The 24176-nt window shown below is 39.4% G+C and overlaps 1 protein-coding gene across 9 annotated transcripts in view; it reads left to right on the top strand.

The window, feature by feature from the left end:
- Positions 1-24176, top strand: part of pitpnc1a (phosphatidylinositol transfer protein cytoplasmic 1a) — a 145122-nt gene that overhangs the window by 107138 nt on the left and 13808 nt on the right. For all 9 annotated transcript variants that reach the window (XR_015481484.1, XR_015481482.1, XR_015481483.1 and 6 more), the window contains exons 4-5: positions 6380-6451; positions 18250-18345. The gene's annotated coding sequence lies outside the window, so the exon portion shown is untranslated. The remainder of the gene's footprint in view (positions 1-6379; positions 6452-18249; positions 18346-24176) is intronic.

Genomic DNA, 24176 nt, shown 5'->3' with positions numbered 1-24176 from the left:
ATTTTTTTGTTTTTCTGATGTAAAATAAACCTTTAAGACCTTCATTCATATGCTTCTGTCGACATCCCGAGCCGGCAGAGCCTCTAAATAACAATCGTGATGATTTAATTGTGCAGTTGCCTGGATGGATGGATGGATAGACACTGATAGATGAATGGATCGACAAATGAATAGATGATGGATGGATGGGTGGATTGATGGATAGACATGGAGGGATGGATTATTAGACAGACACAGATGGATGATGAATGGTTGTATTGGATGTATTGGTTGAAGGATGGATGGATAGACATGGATGGATGAATGCAGATGGATGGATAGACATGTGAATGGATAGACAGACGGATGGATGGATGGATGGATGGATGGATAGATGGATGGATGGACCGATGGATAGATGGATAGATGGGTGCATGAATGGATAGACATATAGATGGGTGGATAGGTAGACAGACAGATGGATGGATTGATTAATTGATGGACGGATGGGTAGATAGACATGAATGGATGGATGGATGAATCCAGATTGATGGATGGATTGAGTGATGGATGGATGGACGGATGGATGGATGGATGGATGATTGATGGATGGATGATTGATGGATGGATGGATGGATGAATAGACAGATGGATGGATGGACACAGAGAAATGGATGAATGTATGGAAAGATAGATGATAGATAGATAGATAGATAGATAGATAGATAGATAGATAGATAGATAGATAGATAGATAGATAGATAGATAGATAGATAGATAGATAGATGGATGGATGGATGGATGGATGGATGGATGGATGGATGGATGGATGGATGGATGGATGGATGGATGGATGGGCACAGAGAAATGTATGGATGGATAGGTTATGGATGGATAGACAGGCAAATAGATGGATGGATGGTTGGTTGGATGGATAAACGGATGGATGGGTGGATGGACAGACAGACAGACAGATGGAAAGTTGGTGATGTGGTCTTTGAGCTGGTTTGTTTTGTTCTTGTCTTGTAAGTCGTAGCTGAAGAATCTGATCAAATCTCTGTGGAGAAAATGAACGAGAGTGAAGCCCACTGCTGGCACCCAGACTGCAGAACCCGTGGGCGTTCACAGCTCCGCGCGCCAAAAACAGACTCCTGCAATCCATTCCACTTACAGTCATTTCATTTCATTAGGAGAACAACATCTATAACACACGTGTGTGACGGCCAAATGTATCTTACGCTTTGAAAGCCGTCATTATATTGGAGTTGTGTGTGGCGTATGATTAGCATACAGCGGATTAAAATACAATACTGATAATGAGTCTGACTGTGTATAAGCCAGACACTCTCTGAACAGCATCAGTCCTACATGAATCAACCCTTATTATCAATATTGTGTAAAACCTAGTGAGTCGCCTATCTAGACAGCATTTTTCAACGCTTCAACACTTCCCATTTACTTTAAATGGGTGACGTCAGGCGTTGCCAAGCTGCATTGTGGATCCATCGGCGTTACTTCAGTGGCATTGCTTGCTGCAGAAGCTGGGACTAGCTAAACTTTTCAAGCACCAACGGAAGCGTCAGCCAATCAGATCGCTGTATGCAAATACACCAGCTAGACAGTGGCCTATTGCTGTCTAAATTTCATTGGCTGACGCTGATATGACGATCGGGTTAGCCCCAACTTCAGACACGCCCTCAGTCAAGCGTTGATGCTGAAGCCTCGTGTGAATGGGGCGTTAGGCACACCGCTTAGCTTAGCAACATGCTAACATCACTCTCAGGGCACATTCCTGCAATTGAGCTAGCATACACCTAGATAGATAGACAGACTGACTGAATGACAGACAGACGGACAGACGGACGATAGATGGGTGGGTGGATAGACACAGATGGGTGGATGATTGGTGGGATGGATAGACAGGTGGATAGACATGGATTTATAGACATAGATGCATAGACATAGATGGATAGACATGGATAGATGGATGGACGTAGATGGATAGATGTAGATGGATAGACATATAGATGGATAGACATAGATGGATAGATGTAGATGGATAGACATGGATAGATGGATAGACGTAGATAGATAGATGGATAGACAAAGATTGATAGATTAATAGACATAGATGGATAGACAAAGATGGATAGATTGATAGACATAGATGGATAGATGGAGAGACGTAGATGGATAGAGATAGATGGATAGACGGAGATGGATAGATGGAGAGACATAGATGGATAGAGATAGATGGATAGACGGAGATGGATAGATGAAGAGACATAGATGGATAGAGATAGATGGATAAACATAGGTGCATAGAGATAGATGGATGGATATAGATGGATAGACATAGATGGATAGACGTAGATGGATAGACAGATGGATAGATGGATTGATGTAAATGGATAGACAGATGGATAGATGGATAGACATAGATGGATAGACGTAGATGGATAGACAGATTTTTCTTTTTCTCTTTTCTTTTTCTTTTAATTTTTCTTCAAATTTTATATTTTCTTAAACTTTTTCTCTTTTTTTCTGCTTCATCTTCATTTTTGTCTTTTTTTCTTTTCATTCCTCTTCCTTTAGTTGTCTTCTCCTCCTCTTCTCCTCTCCTCGTCCTCCTCCTCGTCTCCTGTGCTCTAGCTTTCCCCCTCCCCGCAGCAGCAGCAGCTTTCTTTCATCCCTTTTTTAACTGATCTTCTTTTCTTATTCTTCCACTACTACTTCCTTTTTCTTTTTTCAATTTTCTTTTATTATATTCTTTCTTTTTCTCATCATTTTCTTCTCTTCCTCTTTCCTCCTCTTCTTCCTTCTCTCCTCCTCCTCCTCTTCTCCTGTGCAGTATATCTGTGCCCCTCCCCCACAGCAGCAGCTCTTCCTCCAGCATTATGTAACTGAGCCTCTATTGATCTCCATTGCGATTGCAGGAGCAGAGTTTAATCTAATCAGGCAGCAGTGTGTGTGTGTGTGTGTGTGTGTGTGTGTGTGTGTGTGTGTGTGTGTGTGTGTGTGTGTTGGGTCTCCGAGGGGCCGCAGCTCCAGCACTGTAAATCCACCCAGGCAGAAAACAGCTCATTATTACAGCAGCATCATAAAACACAGTCGTACCGGAGCACATCGCCCTGCCCTGCGCTCTCTTTATGAATGGGGCTGGGTGCTGATTTTGCCAAACCATTTAGTTACCAATGAATCATTTCTTTGTGCACAGATGTTCAGGAATTGTTTTGTTTTGTCTATATGGTGTTATATGCATGTCTCATAGGATGATTGCACACTGTCAGTCAGGTTAAGCAGTCTTATGATCGTCTACTCTAAGGAAAGCAAGTTCTTATGATTGTTTTTATTTTCTAACCTATTGTGTATGTGTCGTATGAGAAAAGAGCTCATTTATTATGTGAACATTTCTGTGTTGCAATTTTAGCCAGGACCCCCTAGAAGAAGAGATCATGTATATCTTGAAGAGATGGATGGATGGATAGAATAGAGTGGAGACCAATCAGAGTAAAGTGGAGACTTTTGACCAATCATAGTAGAGACTTTTGACCAATTAAAGCAGAGACTTCTGACCAATCAGAGTAAAGTGGAGACTTTTGACCAATCATAGCAGAGACTTCTGACCAATCAGAGTAAAGTGGAGACTTTTGACCAATCATAGCAGAGACTTCTGACCAATCAGAGTAAAGTGGAGACTTTTGACCAATCAGAGTAAAGTGGAGACTTTTGACCAATCATAGTAGAGACTTTTGACCAATCAGAGTAAAGTGGAGACTTCTGACCAATCAGAGTAAAGTAGAGACTTCTGACCAATCAGAGTAAAGTGGAGACTTTTGACCAATCATAGCCGAGACTTCTGACCAATCAGAGTAAAGTGGAGACTTTTGACCAATCATAGCAGAGACTTCTGACCAATCGTAGCAGAGACTTCTGACCAATCAGAGTAAAGTGGAGACTTCTGACCAATCGTAGTAGAGACTTCTGACCAATCAGAGTAAAGTGGAGACTTCTGACCAATCATAGCAGAGACTTCTGACCAATCAGAGTAAAGTAGAGACTTCTGACCAATCATAGCAGAGACTTCTGACCAATCAGAGTAAAGTGGAGACTTTTGACCAATCATAGCCGAGACTTCTGACCAATCAGAGTAAAGTGGAGACTTTTGACCAATCATAGCAGAGACTTCTGACCAATCAGAGTAAAGTGGAGACTTTTGACCAATCAGAGTAAAGTGGAGACTTTTGACCAATCATAGTAGAGACTTTTGACCAATCAGAGTAAAGTGGAGACTTCTGACCAATCAGAGTAAAGTAGAGACTTCTGACTAATCAGAGTAAAGTGGAGACTTTTGACCAATCATAGCCGAGACTTCTGACCAATCAGAGTAAAGTGGAGACTTTTGACCAATCATAGCAGAGACTTCTGACCAATCGTAGCAGAGACTTCTGACCAATCAGAGTAAAGTGGAGACTTCTGACCAATCGTAGTAGAGACTTCTGACCAATCAGAGTAAAGTGGAGACTTCTGACCAATCATAGCAGAGACTTCTGACCAATCAGAGTAAAGTAGAGACTTCTGACCAATCATAGCAGAGACTTCTGACCAATCAGAGTAAAGTGGAGACTTTTGACCAATCATAGCAGAGACTTCTGACCAATCAGAGTAAAGTGGAGACTTTTGACCAATCATAGCAGAGACTTCTGACCAATCAGAGTAAAGTGGAGACTTTTGACCAATCAGAGTAAAGTGGAGACTTTTGACCAATCATAGTAGAGACTTTTGACCAATCAGAGTAAAGTGGAGACTTCTGACCAATCAGAGTAAAGTAGAGACTTCTGACTAATCAGAGTAAAGTGGAGACTTTTGACCAATCATAGCCGAGACTTCTGACCAATCAGAGTAAAGTGGAGACTTTTGACCAATCATAGCAGAGACTTCTGACCAAACGTAGCAGAGACTTCTGACCAATCAGAGTAAAGTGGAGACTTCTGACCAATCGTAGTAGAGACTTCTGACCAATCAGAGTAAAGTGGAGACTTCTGACCAATCATAGCAGAGACTTCTGACCAATCAGAGTAAAGTAGAGACTTCTGACCAATCATAGCAGAGACTTCTGACCAATCAGAGTAAAGTGGAGACTTTTGACCAATCATAGTAGAGACTTCTGACCAATCAGAGTAAAGTGGAGACTTTTGACTAGAAAAGAGAAGAGTCATTTGACCAATTAGAGAAGAGTGGAGACATCTGACCAACCAGAGTAGAGTGGAGATTTCTGACCAATCAGAGAAGTGAAGACGTCTGACCAGTCAGAATAGAGACTTCTGACGAATCAAAGCAAAATAGAGCCATCTGACCAGTCAGAGAAAAGTGGAGACATCTGACCAATCAGAGTAGAGACTTCTGACCAATCAGAGCAGAGTAGAGCCATCTGAACAATTAGGGTAGACTGGAGACATCTGACCAATCAGAGATAAGTGGAGACATCTAACCAATCAGAGTAGAGACTTTTGACCAATCAGAGCAGGGTAGAGCCATCGGACCAATCAGAGTAGAGTGGAGACATCTGACTAATCAGAGAAGGCTGAAGACATCTGACCAATCAGAATAGAGCGGAGACTTCTGAACAACTAGAGCAAAGTAAAGCCATCTGACCAATCAGAGAAGAGTAGAGACTTTTGACCAATCAGAGAACAGTGGAGACATCTGACCAATCAGAGTAGAGTTGAGCTATCGTACCAATCAGAGTAGGGTAAAGACTTCTAACCAATCAGACAAGAGTGGGGACTTCTGATCAGTCAGAGAAGAGTTTAGACATCTGGCCAATCAGAGTAGAGTAGAGACTGCTGATCAATCAGAGTAAAGACTTCTAACCAATCAGAGAAGAGTGGAGCCATCTGTCCAATCAGAGTAGAGTGGAGACTTTTGACCAATCAGAGCAGAGTGAAGACTTCTGACTAATAAGAGCAGAGTAGAGACTTGTAACACCAATCAGACACTGTGAGAAAAGAGCTGTTGCTGCTGTATATTGAGTGTTTCTGACTTTATATGGGTGTGCAATATTTAAGGATGCCTTTAAAACAAAAAAGTAACCTTTAATATATAATAATAGAGGCATTTTAAGACCAATTTTAACTCTTTGTGTCATTTTACTAAAGATAAGGCACTCTCCAGCTAAATATTGTGACACGAGAAAACTTAAAATAAATGAAGGTGAAATGCCAAGTGTTAGTAGAGGGTTTTGATTATCAGAGAGCAGAAAATGTTTGTCAATTGTGAAAAAAATTGAGTTTTGGGAGAGAAAAGCTGTTCTGTGTTTTGTGTAAACCTATAATGGTGTGATGTGTTGGCAATTTGTATTTGCCAGATTTTGACACTTTAACTTTTGTCTTGTCTCCAGTGCTCTTTCCTGCCAAAGTTCTCCATCCACATCGAGACAAAATATGAAGACAACAAAGGCGTCAATGACCATGTATGTATACAGTTTGTCTAGTGAATATCTCAGAATGCTGTGTAAATATAGATATATAGCCAAAATTATTTGCACTCCTGTGAATTTTTTTTCTAAATATTTCCCAAATGATGTTTAACAGATTCAGGAGTTTAGAGAGAATCTTGTCTCCGCTAAACAGAAAGTGGGAACAAAAAATGTACTGGGGGCTTCAGCTGTATATATAATCTGTGATATGAGAACTGTTGCTCGTGAACATGTCTGTGCAAAGATAAATCCAACAATGTAACGTAAGGACGCTGACAACAGAGGTGAGGATCCATGTGCAGTTATTTAATAATAAGAGTACCTGTAGTCAGACAGGCAATGGTCAAAACAGGAGCAAACCGGAGCATAAAGGTGAAAATAAATTGTGGTCAACATAAAAATGGTAAACAAAGCAAAGATCGAAATATGGTGAGACTAGGGATGGCTGATGTGAAACTGACGTTTTGACAGTGTTGAGATCCTGAATCGCAGTTCAAGTGTTTCGAAACACTGCACCAAAGTATAATCCGAAACACCCAGGTCACATGACTAAAGGGATTCGAAACACCAGATCACGTGACTACAGTTATTCGAAACACCAGGTCACACAACTAAAGTGATTCGAAACACCAGGTTACATGACTAAAGTGATTAGAAACACTAGTTCACCTGACTAAGGTGATTCGAAACATCAGGTCACGTGACTTAGGTGATTCGAAACACCAGGTTACGTGACTAAGGTGATTCGAAACATCAGGTCACGTGACTTAGGTGATTCGAAACACCAGGTCATGTTACTAAGGTGATTCGAAACACCTGATCATGTTACTAAGGTGATTCGAAACACCTGATCATGTGACTAAAGTGATTCGAAACACCTGATCATGTGACTGAAGTGATTTGAAACATCCGATCATGTGACTAAAGTGATTTGAAACGCCAGGTCCCGTGACTAAGGTGATTTGAAACATCCGATCATGTGACTAAAGTGATTTGAAACGCCAGGTCACGTGACTAAGGTGATTTGAAACATCCGATCATGTGACTAAAGTGATTTGAAACGCCAGGTCACGTGACTAAGGTGATTCGAAACGCCAGGTCACGTGACTAAAGTGATTCGAAACACCTGATCATGTGACTGAAGTGATTTGAAACATCCGATCATGTGACTAAAGTGATTTGAAACGCCAGGTCACGTGACTAAGGTGATTCGAAACGCCAGGTCACGTGACTAAGGTGATTCGAAACACCTGATCATGTGACTGAAGTGATTTGAAACATCCGATCATGTGACTAAAGTGATTTGAAACGCCAGGTCACGTGACTAAGGTGATTCGAAACGCCAGGTCACGTGACTAAGGTGATTCGAAACACCTGATCATGTGACTGAAGTGATTTGAAACATCCGATCATGTGACTAAAGTGATTTGAAACGCCAGGTCACGTGACTAAGGTGATTCGAAACGCCAGGTCACGTGACTAAGGTGATTCGAAACACCAGGTCACGTGACTAAGGTGATTCGAAACATCAGGTCACGTGACTAAGGTGATTCGAAACATCAGGTCACGTGACTTAGGTAATTCGAAACATCAGGTCACGTGACTAAGGTGATTCGAAACGCCAGGTCACGTGACTAAGGTGATTCGAAACACCTGATCATGTGACTGAAGTGATTTGAAACATCCGATCATGTGACTAAAGTGATTTGAAACGCCAGGTCACGTGACTAAGGTGATTCGAAACGCCAGGTCACGTGACTAAGGTGATTCGAAACACCTGATCATGTGACTGAAGTGATTTGAAACATCCGATCATGTGACTAAAGTGATTTGAAACGCCAGGTCACGTGACTAAGGTGATTCGAAACACCAGGTCACGTGACTAAGGTGATTCGAAACACCGGGTCACGTGACTAAGGTGATTCGAAACATCAGGTTCTACTATGCCTTGGTATATTCGGATCTCCATTATATGCAATTTTTAAGAATTTGTAAATTTGGACTAGAAGCAAAGCAAAAACTCGACTAAGAGACACATTTTATTGTGTTTTTGTATCATTAATCCTTCTGATTTAACGAGATGTATTGTCCCTGCTGAGGAGAGGCAGAACGGTGCGCTGGCTTTTTTGTTAGACGTGGGCTTTGAATTTTAGCTAAAAGCCTTTTCAGTTTTCATCTGACCGTCTCTTTCCCGTATCACAGATGGATCGCCATTATGCATGTTGACCTGCTCCAAATGGGCTTCTTTTAAAGTAATAGCTTCCGTTAAAACCAGCTCTCCTGGACAGGCCCGGTGCTATTGATGCATGTGATGGGAGAAAAGTGGAGGAAAAATAAGAGAGGATGGTGTCATGTCAACCAATACACCGCAAAACCAAAAAATAAGCTGTTCTTACTCAGAGTTTTGCTCTTGTTTCTAGTCCAAATGTGGCTGACGCTGATTGGTCAGCTTTTAATTTTGTTAATTGTTTGTGTTTCATAATTTGAATGTGTATTCGTTTATGTTACTAATTGCTTTGTTTCCCGTTGGCTTGAGTGGGAAGTCACATGATTTGATTGATTTCACCTGCGAGAGTTTGTATGCCAGAGGATAGTGAGATCTCAATGCAAGCACCTGTTAAGTGCTTTTGCGTATTCCACAGCTGGTTATCAGGCCAACACGGTAAACTAAAATTGTTTTATATATTATTTGTTTATTTTGATGTCCTTTCGGTTGTGTTTTGTGAAACATTTGGTTTGTTTATATGTTTATCTTTTAGTTTTCACGGTGTTCAATAAATGGTGGACATCAGTATTTGGAAGCGTGGACTGTTTAATAACCGGCGGGTAGTTACACCAAATATGTCAAATTTCTTAAAGCGAGGAGCGTTTTCTAGACAAGCAAGACATTTAGTGTTGTTTTCAAGAGTTTTTCCTTAAAACAAGCTGAATAATCTGCCAATAGGGTAAGCCGAGTAATCGTATTTCAAATTAAAAAACAAGATTATTTTAAAAAGCCTCTTGATTTAAGAAGTTTGAGATATTTAGACTAGACACAAGACAAAAACTAAAGTAAGAAAAGCTTTTTTTTGTTTGTTTACAGCAGGGGTTTTCAAAGTGTGAGGCGCGCCTCCCCCGGGGGGCGCCGGAGCATGTCAGGGGAGGCGCAGGAAAATTATTATATAATAAAAATATAATTATTAAGTTTAATTATTATATGTATTTTTTATTGTATTTAAACGTTTTAATTAAACAAAGCAAAAAAATAATACGTCTAAAATAAGAAAACCTTTTTTTACCCAGAAGGCCATAGCTGTGAATTCGCTTCTGTTTGGCAAGCCCGCCAATACAGGTATATGCCTGCTAATACAATGGATCGGTTTCTAAGACGCCCCGATTCAAAGCCTTCAAGTTCAGGGCTTAAACCCAAAAGATGACAATATGATGATCAGTTTTTGAGTTTAGGATTTACGTGGACAGGACCAGCTGATGAACCACTATATATATATATATATATATGTGTGTATGTGTGTGTGTGTGCGTGCTTGTTTGGGAGGAGGGGGGCGCCAATGGATAAGTTGTGTCAAAAGGGAGGCCCACTGTCTTAGACTTTGAAAAACCCTGGTTTACAGTGTATAATGTGCACAACAGAATCAGGAGAATGCAATAATTCAGTGGTCCTCAAACTGTTTTCACCAAAATAGTCTCTTTAAGTACCACCTAATGAGCAGTATTGAAATACAGTAACGTAGTTGGTCTAATTAAGCAGCTCCAGCTCTGCGCAGTTAAAAAAACGAGGCAGATTAATTCCTATTATTAAGATTATGTATTATTGCCAGCCACTTTAAATATCATAAATAGTTTGAACATAAGCTATGCTTGCAGATAAAAAAGGAAAATGTTGAAACTTGTCGCCTATCCAAGTTTTAGGAACAGCAAATAATGACTTGATCATTCAACTAGTTCATCAAGAGTCTTTGTGTTCATCTTTAACGCCTCCTCCTTCATTTTACCCCAGACATGCTTAATAATGTTCATGTCTGGTGACTGGGCTGGCCAATCTTGGAGCTGCTTGACCTTCTTTGCTTTCAGGAGCTTTAATGTGGAGGCTGAAGTATGAGCAGGAGCGCTGTCCTGCTGGAGAATTGTCCCTCTGCTGTGGTTTGTGATGTACTGGGCAGCACAGATGTCTTGATACCTCAGGCTGTTGATGTTGCAGATCTCTCCTACGCCCCCATACTGAATGCAACCCCAAACCATGACTTCTCCTTCACCAAACTTGATTGATTTTTGTGAGAATCTTGGTCCATGCTGGTTCCAGTAGGTCTTCTGCAGTATTGGTGATGATTTGGGATGCAGTTTAACAGATGATCCATCAGAGAAATCCACCTTCTGCACTTTTACACATGATCAACTAAAAGTCGAGTTGTTATTTGTTGCTCTTACAACCGAGATCCACCTCAAGACTTTTATCAGGTAGTGAGAGCTGGTGTGTGTGTGTATTATGCAAATCTTGTTTTTGTCTCGATTCTAATCTAAATATGTAACGATTGCTAAATCGAGAAGCATTTTCATCTTTTTATGGATTTTCCCTTTAAAATTTATGAGCGAGATGCTAATGGTCTAATCGGATTCAATGATTTATGCTAAGCTAAGCTAAAAGTTCTCTTCAAAGACTGGCTGAACGGTTTCAAAAATGGTAAAACTCAGCGGTTTACCTTTGAGATCTACAACTTATGAAATCTACACTCAGGTTACAAGGCCTCCCCAATTGGGGTTCAAAGACCGCATTTATTAATGTGGACTTTTTAGATACAAACACATACCATTTAAAGGCTCCAACCCAGCTTAGTACAACTTCTTTATGCTAATAAACATTGCCAATATTTTATTTATTTTTAGGAATAGTCATTTATGGCATTCCTGCACATGTTTTGACAGATAATATGCCGGTGATTTGATTCTTGAATGCTTTAATAAGCCTAGAATAGAGTTCATTTAAACCAGGGATGTCAAACTCAATTCCTGGAGCGCCGCAGCCCTGCACAGTTTAGGTCCAACCCTAATTAAGCACACCTGATCAAACTAATTGAGTGCTTCAGGCTAGTTTGAAACCTTCAGGTAAGTGTGTTGGAGCAGGGTTGGAACTAAACTGTGCAGGTCTGTGGCCCTCCAGGAATTGAGTTTGACACCCCTGGTCTAGATGTTTTAATCTGATTCGTGAAGTTGTCTGAAGCACCATCAAGATTAAAAGATTGAGGATCTGCCAAATGATCTTTAAGCGAGGTATGAAGTTAAACAGTTTACGTGAGGTATGAAGAACAGACCCCTGGTGTTTAGCCCAGTCGAGATCTTCCACTGCAAATCATCTCTTTACGGACCTTTCCTTTACGCTCAATCCACCACCGTCATGTTTCAGGCGCACGGGGCGACTCTTTAAGTCTTCAGTGAAGAGATATTTGAACCCACCCACTCATTTGTCTTGTGTTTTTGCACCTGCAGACCCCGTCTGCATCTGTAAGAGGAGAAAAACACAAATCCTTCATCTGTATTCCGCCTCCTCGTCGCACTGAGAGGCTTTTTCAGATATTTTCCCGGCATTTGAGCGTCATGTTGGCTGCTTTGAAGTGTAAGCGCTGCACCCCAGCATACATTAGTCTGCGCTGGTGTTGCTTATCATCACCACCACTGAGTCTTTTAAGATTTGTTTTGTTCTTCATCGTTGATTTACACTGCAAAAATGCTTTTCTTACACATGTTTCCCCTCTATAAAATGCTCCTTGGCTTAAGAATTTTTAGATATTTGGACTAGAAACAAGATAAAGCATTTTTTTTGCAGTGTAAAAATATAGCTTTGACTCTGTAACTACGTCTCAGAATTTAAAGGGATCCCTCACCTTTTTTTTTGGAAACAGACTCATTTTAGCTCTCTTAGAGTTGTTTACTGTCTTTGAATCCATTCAGCCGATCTCCGGGTATGGCAGGAGCACTCTTTTGTAGTTACATCGTGTACTAAGATCAAAGAAAAACAAAACAAAATGCTAAATTTGGCTAGGAACTATAGCTAGCTAACAGTGCTGCATAATATCATTGCACATGTTTCAGTCATGGTACAGCAGTAATGTTCCTTCATTATTACGTCAGAATGAGAGCATAGTTGGTATTTTATGTTGGTCTTTAAAGTCAAGCTTTGAATGGATAAATCAAAACTCTTTTCAAGATGCTAATGGTCTAATCCGATTCAATGACTTATGCTAAGCTACGCTAAAAGAGCTCCCGCCAGACCCAAAGACCAGCTGAATAGATTAAGAACTGACCTGTTTACCTCTAAAGAGCTGTAAAATGAGCCTATTTCTAAAAAATAATAATAATAATAATAAAATAAAACAATGTTCCCTTTTTTTTTTACATTTTGGACCAGGATGCTAATGGTCTAATCTGATTCAATGACTTAAGCTAAGCTAAGCTAAAAGAGCTCCCGCCAGTACCAAAGATTGGCTGAATGGATTCAAAGCTGAACTGTTTACCTCTAAAGAGCTGTAAAATGAGCCTATTTCCAAAATTAAAATAATACCAATGTTTCGTTTTATATTTTAGATCAAGATGCTAATGGTCTAACTTACGCTAAGCTAAAAGTGATCCAAATAGACCCAAAGACCGGTTGTTAACGGATTCAAAACTGAACTGATTACCTCTAGAGAGCTGTAAAATGAGCCTATAGTTCCTGAATAAAAATAATAATAATGTTCCTTTTTACATTTTTGATCAGGAGCCTACCGGTCTAATCCGATATTTTGACTTATGCTAAGCTAATCTAAAAGTCCTCCCGCCAGACCCAAGGACTGGCTGTATGGATTCAAAACTTAAACTGTTTACATCTAGAGAGCTGCAAAATCGGCCTATTCCCAATAATAATAATAATAATAATAATAATAATAATAATAATAATAACAATGTTCTTTTTTACATTTTTTTATCAGGATGCTAATGGTCTGTTCCGATTCGATGACTTATGCTAAGCTAAAAGTGTTCCAACCATACCCAAAGACTGGCTGTAAAGATTCAAAGCTGAACTGTTTACCTCTAGAAAGCTGTAAAATGAACCTCTTTAAAAAAAAAGTAAAAATATTAATGTTCCCTTTTTACATTTTGGATCAGGATGCTAATGGTCTAATCTGATTCAATGATTTAAGCTAAGCTAAGCTAAAAGTGCTCTCGCCAGTACCGAAGTTTGCCTGAATGGATTTTAAAATGGTAAGCCAGTTTAACTCTAGAGAGCTGTAAAATGAGCCTTTAAAAAGTTTATTTGTAACACTTTTGATCAAGATGCTAATGGTCTAATCCGATTCATTGAATTATGCTAAGATAAGCTAAAAGTGGTTCCACCAGACCCAAAAACTGGCTGCATGGATTTAAAACTAAACTGTTTACTTCTAGAGAGCTGTAAAAATTAGCATATTTCCTAAAATTTCCTAAATAATATTTATGTTCCTTTTTGCATTTTTAATTAAGATGCTAATGGTCTTATACGATTTAATGACTTATGCTAAGCTAGGCTAAAAATATTTCCAAAAGACTGGCAGTTTGGATTCAAAGCTGAACTGTTTACATCTAAAGAGCTGTAAAATGAGCCTATTTAAAATAATAATAATAATAATAATAATAATAATAATGTCCCTGTTTACATTTTGGATCAGGATACTAATGGTCTAATCTTATTCAATGACTTAAGCTAAGCTAAGCTAAAAGTGATTCCACCAGACCCAAAGACTAGCTGAATGCATTCAAAACTGAACTCCTTACTTCAAGAGAACTGTAAAATGAGCCTATTTCCAAAATTAAAATAACAATTATGTTCCTTTTTACATTTTTAATTAAGATGATAATGGTCTAATTCGATTTAATGATTTATGCTAAGCTAAGCCAAAAAATAAAAAATAAAGGTTGCCAAAATGGATTAAAAAAATCCAGAGAGCTTTCAAATGAGCTTTTAAAAATGTTTTTATTTTTAACATTTTCGATCAAGATGCTAATGGTCTAATCCGATTCAGTGAATTTTGCTTAGCTAAGCTAAAAGTGATTCCACCAGACCCAAAAACTGGCTGCGTGGATTTAAAACTGAACTGTTTACATCTAGAGAGCTGTAAAATGAGCCTATTTTCTAAATTAAAATAATAATAATAATAATAATGTTCCTTTTTGTATTTTGAATTAAGATGCTAATGGTCTAATCCGATTCAATGACTTATGCTAAGCTATGCTAAGAGTGTTCCCAAAGACCGGCTGTATGGATTCAAATCTGAACTGATTACCTCTTGAGAGCTGAAAATGAGCCTATTTAAAAATAATATTAATAATGTTCCTCTATTGTGTTTTGGATAAGGATGCTAATGGTCTAATCCGATTCAATGACTTATGCTAAGCTATGCTAAGAGTGTTCCCAAAGACTGGCTGTATGGATTCAAATCTGAACTGATTACCTCTAGAGAGCTGTAAAATGAGCCTATTTAAAAATAATTTTAATAATGTTCCTCTATTGTGTTTTGGATATGGATGCTAATGGTCTAATCCGATTCAATGACTTATGCTAAGCTAAGCTAAAAGTGCTTCTGCCAGACCCAAAGATTGGCTGGATAGATGATAAAACTCACCTGTTTAACTCTAAAGGAGCTATAAAATAAGCCTTTTCAAAAAAAAAAAATGCAGTGTTTCTTTAGGGTCGGTGTTATTTGTTAGAGCCAGTATTCAGATTTTCCTTTCTGTGCTACTTAAAAAAAAAAGTCCAGCATACCTTACTGTAAAAAGCATTCATCTACTTATCTGTCATGTCATTCAATGTTTCACAATTTCATCCCATCCTTTTCTTGTTCTCGCAGCTAGTGCACTCTCCTTTTTTTTTTAAATAAAGAGGTTTTGTACATTTCTCTCCGTGCCATCCCTGAAGCGTACTGTCAGTCAGGAATGAAAAGAATTACAACATAATTGGCAGAGGCACACAGGTGGCAGACAACAGGAGAGCCGTTCTCTCACCTGAAAGCACCTGATCCTTTGAAGAGAAACTCTCTCTCGCCCATTAAAGTCTTTGTTAGGCTCTCTCCCAATGAGCGGCAGCTTATGCAATGCACACGCACTGCCATTGACGCACACACAGACCGAGAGCTCCTTCCTGTGGACAGCATCAGCTCTGCACACTGCTAGAAATAATCACATACAGTCAGAATTATTAGCCCTCTTGTTTATTTCTTTGCTCGATTTCTGCTTAACGAAAGGAAGTGTTCAGCTTAAAGTGACATGTAAAGGCTTCACTAGGGTAATTAGGGTAAAGTTAGGGTAATTAGGCAAGTCATTGTATAACAGTGGTTTGTTCTGGAGACAATCCAACACTAATATTGCTGAAGGGGCGAATAATATTGACCTTAAAATAGACTTAAAATGTTCTTTTATTCTAGCTGAAATAAAACAAATAAGACTTTCTCCACAAGAAAAAATACTATAGGAAATACTGTGAGAAATTCCTGAATCTGTTCAACATCATTTGGGAAATAAATTCTCTGCAGGGTGAATAATTTTGACTTTAATTGTAAACACAAGAAATAAATGACTGATTTAAAAAGATACACAGTAGAAACCAGCCAAATAATTATTTTTGTTAAGATTTCTTGATATAAATAAATAAACGTAGGCTTTAGTAAAGAAATTATACCACCAAAAGAACTATAAAGCCTTGGGTTAAAATACTGAATATTGCAAGTCGAATCATATGTAGTTAAGTAATTCCTCTTGATACCAGTTTGTGTATATTGCATGTGTCTATTGAACTCGAAAGTCACCAAGCATGAAAGATTGCTGTTAATTGTATTAAGTTTGCTGGAAGCTAAACATGTAATTGTGGGAAACGTTGCACCAGTTCCTGGTGTATCTCTTTGGATAAAGAGGATTACATATTTTTATAAACAAAATTCATATATTTTGGTCTATTTAGAAAGTATTTAATGACTTTTTGGAGAGTCTAGATGGTGACTCTTTTGTTGAGTTGATAGATATTAAAAAAGTATATGTAGATTAGACGAATACACTCACTGGCCACTTTATTAGGTACACCTTACTAGTACTTGGTTGGACCCCGTTTTGTCTTCAGATCTGCCGTAATCCTTCATGGCAGAGATTCAACAAGATCCTGGAAATATTCCTCAGAGATTTTGCTCCATATTGACATGATAGCATCATGCTGTGCTGCTGATTTGTCGGCTGCACATCCATGATGTCGATCTCCCGTTCCACCACATCCCAACTGTGCTCTATTGGGTTGAGCTCTGGTGACTGTGGAGGCCATTTGAGTACAGTGAACTCATCGTCATGTTCAGCAGTCTGAGATGATTGAGCTTTATGACATGCTGCGTTATCCTGCTGGAAGTAGCCATCAGAAGATGGAGACACTGTGCTCATAAAGGGATGGACATGGTCAGCAGCAATACTCAGGTAGGCTGTGGCGTTGATGCTCAATTGGTACTAATGGACCCAAAGAAAATCTCCCCCACACCATTACACCACCACCACCAGCCTGAACCGCTGATACAAGGCAGGATGATCCATGCTTTCATGTTGTTAAGGCCAAATTGTGAGCCGAGCATCTGAATGTGTCAGCAGAAATGGAGACTCATCAGAGCAGCAACGTTTCTCCAATCTTCTATTGTCCAGTTTTGGTGAGTCTGTGTGAATTGTAGCCTCAGTTTCCTGTTCTTAGCTGACAGGAGCGGCACCCGGTGTGCTCTTCTGCTGCTGTAGCCCATCCGCCTCAAGGTTGGAGTGTTGTGTGTTCAGAGATGCTCTTCTGCAGAGCTCGGTTGTAACGAGTGCTTATTTGAGTTACTGTTGCCTTTCTATCAGCTGGAACCAGTCTGGCCATTCTCCTCTGACCTCTGGCATCAACAAGGCATTTGCGCCCACAGAACTGCCGCTCACTGGATATTTCCTCTTCTTCAGACCATTCTCTGTTAACCCTAGAGATAGCTGTGCGTGAAAATCCCAGTAGATCAGCAGTTTCTGAAATACTCAGAGCAGCCCGTCTGGCACCAGCAACCATGCCACGTTCAAAGTCACTTAAATCCCCTTTCTTCTCCATTCTGATGCTCGCTTTGAACTGCAGCATATCGTCTTGACCATGTCTACATGCCTAAATGCATTGAGCTGCTGCCATGTGATTGGCCGATTAGACATTTGTGTTAACAAGCAGTTAGACAGGTGTACCTAATAAAGTGGCCGGTGAGTGTATGTCATTGCTGTATTTTTTTAGATTATTATTTTTTATTGTTTTAAGTTATTTAAAGTTTAAGTTTAAATATTATTCTTGTTGTATATTTTTGCCAAACTCAATTTGTATGAAATAAAAGTTGTTCAAAATCAAGAAAAGAATTATAACAACAGTATGTTTAGTCGTAAATCAAGAAGCGTTTTCTATCCAAGCAAAAAATTGTATTGTTTTTTTTTTCTAGAAGTAATCAGTCAAAATTAAGTGAGTTTTTCTTTAAAACAAGCAAAGTCATCTGCCAATGCGGTGCGCTAAATTATATGTCAAAATGAAAACGAGAATATTGTGCTCACCCCACTTAAGGGCAGATTATTTTGCTCATTTAAAAAAAAACTCCCTCAATTTTGACTCGTTATTCCTGAAAACAAGACTTTTTTTTTGTGCTCGTCTAGAAAAAGCTTCTTGATTTGAGAGCTTTGAGATATTTGGAGATGAAAACGTTTCTGCGGTGTAGATGTACACAGTAGATTATCATTGTTGATCAATTTTCCTACATCTTCTCTAGATCTTTGACACAGAGCTCCGAGATGAAGAAACGGAGGTGTGTATTGTCGACATCGCCTACGACGAGATCCCAGAACGCTACTACAAAGAGTCTGAGGTAAGATTTTTTTATTAAAAAAAAACACATAAACTAATATCTCATTAAAGGGCATCTATTATTCCCCGTTTAACAAGATCTAAAACAAGTCCCCAGAGTGTGTGCAGTGAAGTTTCAGCTCAAAATACTAGCGCTCTGAAACTGCCCCGTGTAGGCTTTGATTCTAATTGTGGTGTTTTGGTGACTGTCGCTTTAAATGCAAATGAGATGGTGCTCTTTTTTAAAAGAGGGCGGAGCTATAAATGCCTGTGTGTCAGCATAGTGGCAGATTCAAAAGCAGGGCTAACCTCCTATGCTAATGAGGGAGAGATGGTCACGGGTGGGCGGGGCTTTTCCCCTCTGATGACATCATAAAAAGGAAGAATGTCAATCAGAGTGTTTCTGCAGGCTGTTTATATCAAGTGTGCTTAAAATAACTAACATTAATACATTTTTACTATGAGAAGCTGGTTATATTCACACTCTGCTGCCACACAATCCCTTATAAAAAAGAGTTTTGCATATTAGTATATAACTAATATACACACGATGTAGAAATTCTCCCGTGCTCCATGTTTCATAATCACCTCCATGCGTTTGACCTGTATGATTTACTAATTCGAGCTCTTGATATGGTGTTTAGCGCTGATGGGGTTTTTGTTTTTTGATGAAAACAGGGGAGCGCTTCGCTCGCATGGCCGAAAACAAGGCACTATGGGTTATTTTTAAAGCCAGTGCTGAATTATTAAAGGGACGCTGTTGAGTTCTCTACTGGATACACGCAAGACTCTGAATCAGCTCTCCACTGCACCACTGCAGTCATTCATTTTCACACGCTGTGTCTGTCGGATGGATGAGAGAGAGAGAGAGAGAGAGCAGTGTTATCTTTCTCTGACAGGAGCTTTTCCGCTATCTGAGCATCCAGTGGTTTCTGTCTGAGGAGTTAAAAAGCAAAGGGAAGCGAGCAGCTGGAGTCCTGGGAGTGATGACTGCAGCCCTCATTAGATTAATAAAAACACGTCTCAGGGCAGGCAGATTTACGCTGGGTCTGAAGTAGAAGCGATGCGCTATAAAAGCCATCATGTTTAAAGGAGTTTTTTGTCTTCACCATCTGCTGTGGTGTCACGAAACAGAAACCGTTTCTATTTTCACTAGAACAGGGGTGTCCAAACTCAGTCCTGGAGGGGCCGGTGTCCTGCATGATTTAGTTCCAACCCCAATCAGACACACCTGAAGCAGCTGATCAAGCTCTTTCGAGGTGTACAAAAACTTCCAGGCAGGTGTGTTGAAGGAAGTTGACGCTAAACTATGCAGGATCCCGGCCCTAGCTCCAGGACTGAGTTTGGACACCCCTGTGCTAGAGCAACAGTATAAACTACAATCCCGGATCTTAAAAGTATGGGAAAACGTTATGGAAAACGCAAATAAAAAAAAGAAAGTAGTGATTTCTAAATTTCCTTTGACTTGTGTTTCATTGCAGACATTACAGCAGACATTATTTAATGTGTTGCTTGTTTTTTTTTTAAATGTCGAAAAAGTTAAGCGATTCCCACTTTGTAATGTTGACATTTCTTTTCACAACACTTAAACGATTTTTAGGGACTGAAGACACCAAGTAGTGAAGTGTTTCAGGCGTCATTTTGTCCCATTCTTCCTTCAAACAAGTCTTCAGGTAGGGAACAGCACGGGGTTGTGGTGAGGGGGCGGGGCTGAGAGCTGTGGGAATGGAATGAGGCGTTAGTGGATTCACCTGTGGCGCGCACCGGCCTCGAATCCCATAGTATAAGCACGGGACTATAAGAGAAGGAACGATGGCAGAGGAAGCCAAGAGAGGACCGGGCCCGGACAGATTGTTTTACTTTTGTTTTCAGTTTGACGTCAGTCTCCTTGAGGAGCTGCCGCCTGTTTGTTTTGGTTTAGACCACAGGGGTCAAACTCAGTTCCAAAAGGACAGTTTAGTTCCAACCCTAATTAAACACACCTAATCAAACTAATTGAGTAATTGAGTAGGTGTGTTGGAGCAGGGTTGGAACTAAACTGTGCAGGGCCCTCCAGGAATTGAGTTAACACCCCTGGTTTAGATCGTCCCTTTTATTATTAAATATTTTAAAACTTCGTTGATTCTCCGCCTTCTTCTTTCCGGCGGCCAGAGGGCCGTAACCTTCATCACAGTAATCTTTATTGCAAAATGCACCACACATTCTCTATTGGAGACAGGTCGGGACTGCAGGCAGGCCACCTGTATCCTCTTCCTCCATAGCCAGGACTTTGTATGTGTGCTGAATGTGGTTTTGCATCGTCTTTCCCATGTCTGAAAGAGTTATGGTGGGGAAAAGCCCCATCTAATGTTGTTTCAATGGTGCCAGCATTATAAATCTTGAACTGTGGACAATGTTAAACATGTATTGTTCTTTAATGAGTCGACTTTCAGTGTCTATCCCACATCCAGGAGAGTTACGGTGTGGAGAAGCCCCAAGAGAATTACAATGAAATGAAATGTTGTGCAAGCGTATAAACATGAAGTTTGCTTTTAGTTTAGAACTGCTGGCTCAGAATATGCAAATGCATAAGACGACCAGTTGATGACCTGTTTTTTTAAGACTAATCACATAGCATTTAAGCCTAATTATATATATATATATATATATATATATATATATATATATATATATATATATATATATAGTTGAAAGCAGAAGTTTAGAAACACTGTATAAAAAGAAAAGATAAGTCAGCTGTTAATGTAACTGAACTTGTTCTCTTTTAGGTAAGTCAGGATGATCACATGTGTTTCTGTTCTGCTTAATAGCAGAATAATGAGAGAGATATTGTTTGAGAAATTGTTATAACTCTTCTTGAAAGTCAAGTTTACACACAATAAGATTATTCTGCCTCTGGAAAAGCTCAGATGATGATGTCAAGGTTTTGGAAGTTTCTGATTGGCTAATTGACAACATTTGAGTTAATGTGAGGCACAACTGTAGAATAGTATTGAAGGAAAAGCTCAAACACACTGCTTCCTTGTGTGACAACATGGAGAATCAACAAGCCAGAATCAACAACAAAGCCAGATTACCATTTTCTGAATTAAACTGGGAAAAGACTCATGTTTGGAGACATGTCCAGTGCTCTGATGGAGCTAAGATTGAACTGTTTGGCCATAATGAGCAGTGTTACATTTGGAGGACAAAGGGGAAAGCTTACAAGCCTAGGAACACCATCCCAACTGTGAAGTATGGGGGACGGCAGCATCATGTTGTGGGGCTGTTTTGCTTCAGGAGGGACTGGTCCACTTCACAGCATAGATGGCGTCATGAAGAACATTATGGAGAAATACTGAAGCAACATCTCAACACATCAGCCAGGACATTAAAACTTGGTCACAAATGGGTCTTCCAAACAGACCATGACCCTGAGCACACTGCCAAATGAGTTCAAATGTGCTTTAAGGACAGCAGAGTGAATGTTTTGCAGTGGCCATCACAAAGCCCTGATCTCAATCCTATAGAAAATGTGTGGGCAGAGTTGAAAAGGCTTGTGCGAGCAAGACAGCCTACAAATCTGACTCAGTTACAGCAATTCTGTCAGGAGGAATGGGCCAAAACTCCTGCAAACTATTGTGAGAAGCTTGTAGAAGGAGACCCAAAACATTTGACCAAAGTTATACAGTTTAAAAGCAAGGCTATAAAAAATACCAAGGAAATGTGTGTAAACTTTTGACTGTCTAGAAATTATTTTAAAAATTCTCAAAAAAAAAAAAAAACCTCCCTCATTATTCTGGCATTTAGCAAATGTAAATCATTTAGGGAATCCTAACGGAACTAAAATAAACGTTTAGTGTGATTCACCATCAGACATTTTTTAAAAATGGTTATGTTCCTCTCTCTCTCTCTCTCTCTCTCTCTCTCTCTCTCTCTCTCTCTCTCTCTTTCTTTCTCTCTCTTTCTCTCTCTCTCTCTCTCTCTCTCTCTCTCTCTCTCTCTCTCTATATATATATATATATATTTATATAGACATACATACACACACACACACACACTCAATGGCTCTTTAAAAAAATACATTATCCAAAAAAATCAGAAATGGCTCTTTGCTGACAAAAGGTTCCCAGCCCCTGCCTTAGGTCGTCGGATCATGAACAGCAGTCGCCAATAGCTGCCATCAATATAAATCAAACAGAGTTTAATTCTTCAGATATAATAATCCTCCTTGTGATTATGAGGCCAGGAATCCTGGCGTTCTCCGTGGGCGAGACGGTTTTGTTGTCTAATGAAATGACAAGGTCTTCACGGGGTTGTTTCTCGGCCAGAATGATCAGCATCTCAGATTTTAATTAACTGGGTTGTGCAGGCAGAAACGCTTGCCAGAAATGAGTTGATACCTGATGATATTTGGTTGTCGGTGGATGAAAAGAGAATAAATCAAGAGTCATCTGCATAAAAAATGATGAGGTAAAGATCTGGAGGTTATTTTGCGAAAATGGAGAATAAAAACAGGTCAAGTGCTGAACCCTGTGGAACGCCATCGTGTATTTAATGTGCATTCACGTCAAGTGTTCTGTCCTTGAGGTTGAGTAGAGGAAAGTGGCGATCGCTCTTCAGTGAAATTCACTCTCTAATGCTGTGCGAGCGCATTAAAATGATGAAGGATGCTTTTAGTTTTTCGCATCAGCCAGAACAGCTGGGTAAGAATATGCAAAAAATAATAAGACTGCGTACAAATAGAAGAAGACAACCAATGCGGGAATGCATCTTAAAATGTAACCGTGTTGGATTTGAGGGGGATTTACCAGTTGTTCTATTTTAAGATATCCAGCGCTGGAAGAGCTATGGTTCATTGATTTGCTTTGTTGTTATGAGCTGGTCAAAAAAAAAAGCTTTTCTTACTTCGAGTTTTTGAATTCTTTCTTGTCCAAATGTCTAAAATAAAATTTTTTGAAAAAAAAAAAGTCAAAATTAAGTGAGTTTTTCCTTAAAACTAATAAAAAAAAAAAAAAACAAATTAAAAAATTAAGCGCTGAACTACTGAAATGTGTTTAATACTTTATATTAAAGGCTTATTTGGTGACGGCAGCTCAAATATGCCTCTCATATGGAGAATGAAGCCTCAGGTCTGAGTTTCTCACAGACTTCAACAGTGTGTCAAAATCTTGATGCTTCTGTGGATGTCGTCTATCAAATCTGAGCTTTATTCTGTATTCTCTATTGCAGTGGTTCTCAACTGGTTTGGCCATGGGACCCACATTTATACATGGAAACTGTAATATATTTTTAGGAATTGTTATTAATTTGTATTTATTTGTTAACATACACAAGTAGTGACAGATAAATCATGGGAAAATCAGCAAGACTTACAAATAAACAACATTTTATTGCTGTCATTTACAGCGGAGAAATTGAAATGGTCGTGCCCAACTGAGTCTGGTTTCTCTCAAGGTTTTTTTTCTTCACTCTCCTATCGGTGAAGTTTTTTCTTCCCTCTCTGCTGTCGCCACTGGCTTGCATGGTTCAGGATCGGTAGAGCTACGCATCGATGAATTTGCTCTTCAGTGTTTGGACTCTAAACCACACTGAACTGAGCTAAACTGAACTGAACTTAAACACTAAAAACTGAACTACCCTGATCCAGTTACTGTGACCGTTTATGTGGAGCTGCTTTGACACAATCGATATTGTAAAAGGGCTATACAAATAAAGCTGAATTGAATTTAACCAAATGTCTCAAATTATAGAAATATACAAAGTAAAAACGACAAATGTTTTGGTTTTGAGCACGTCACTACAAATGACAGACTGAGATTTTAAGCCTTTTTTGTCGTCAATATATGTAAATCCATACTTTACATATTCTGG

The sequence above is a fragment of the Danio rerio genome, chromosome 3, assembly GCF_052040795.2.
Source record: "Danio rerio strain M-AB ecotype USA chromosome 3, GRCz13ab, whole genome shotgun sequence".
NCBI classification, from domain to species: Eukaryota; Metazoa; Chordata; class Actinopteri; order Cypriniformes; family Danionidae; genus Danio; species Danio rerio.
The sequence above is the reverse complement of the archived record's forward strand: the minus strand, read 5'-3'. Positions and strand labels throughout refer to the sequence as shown.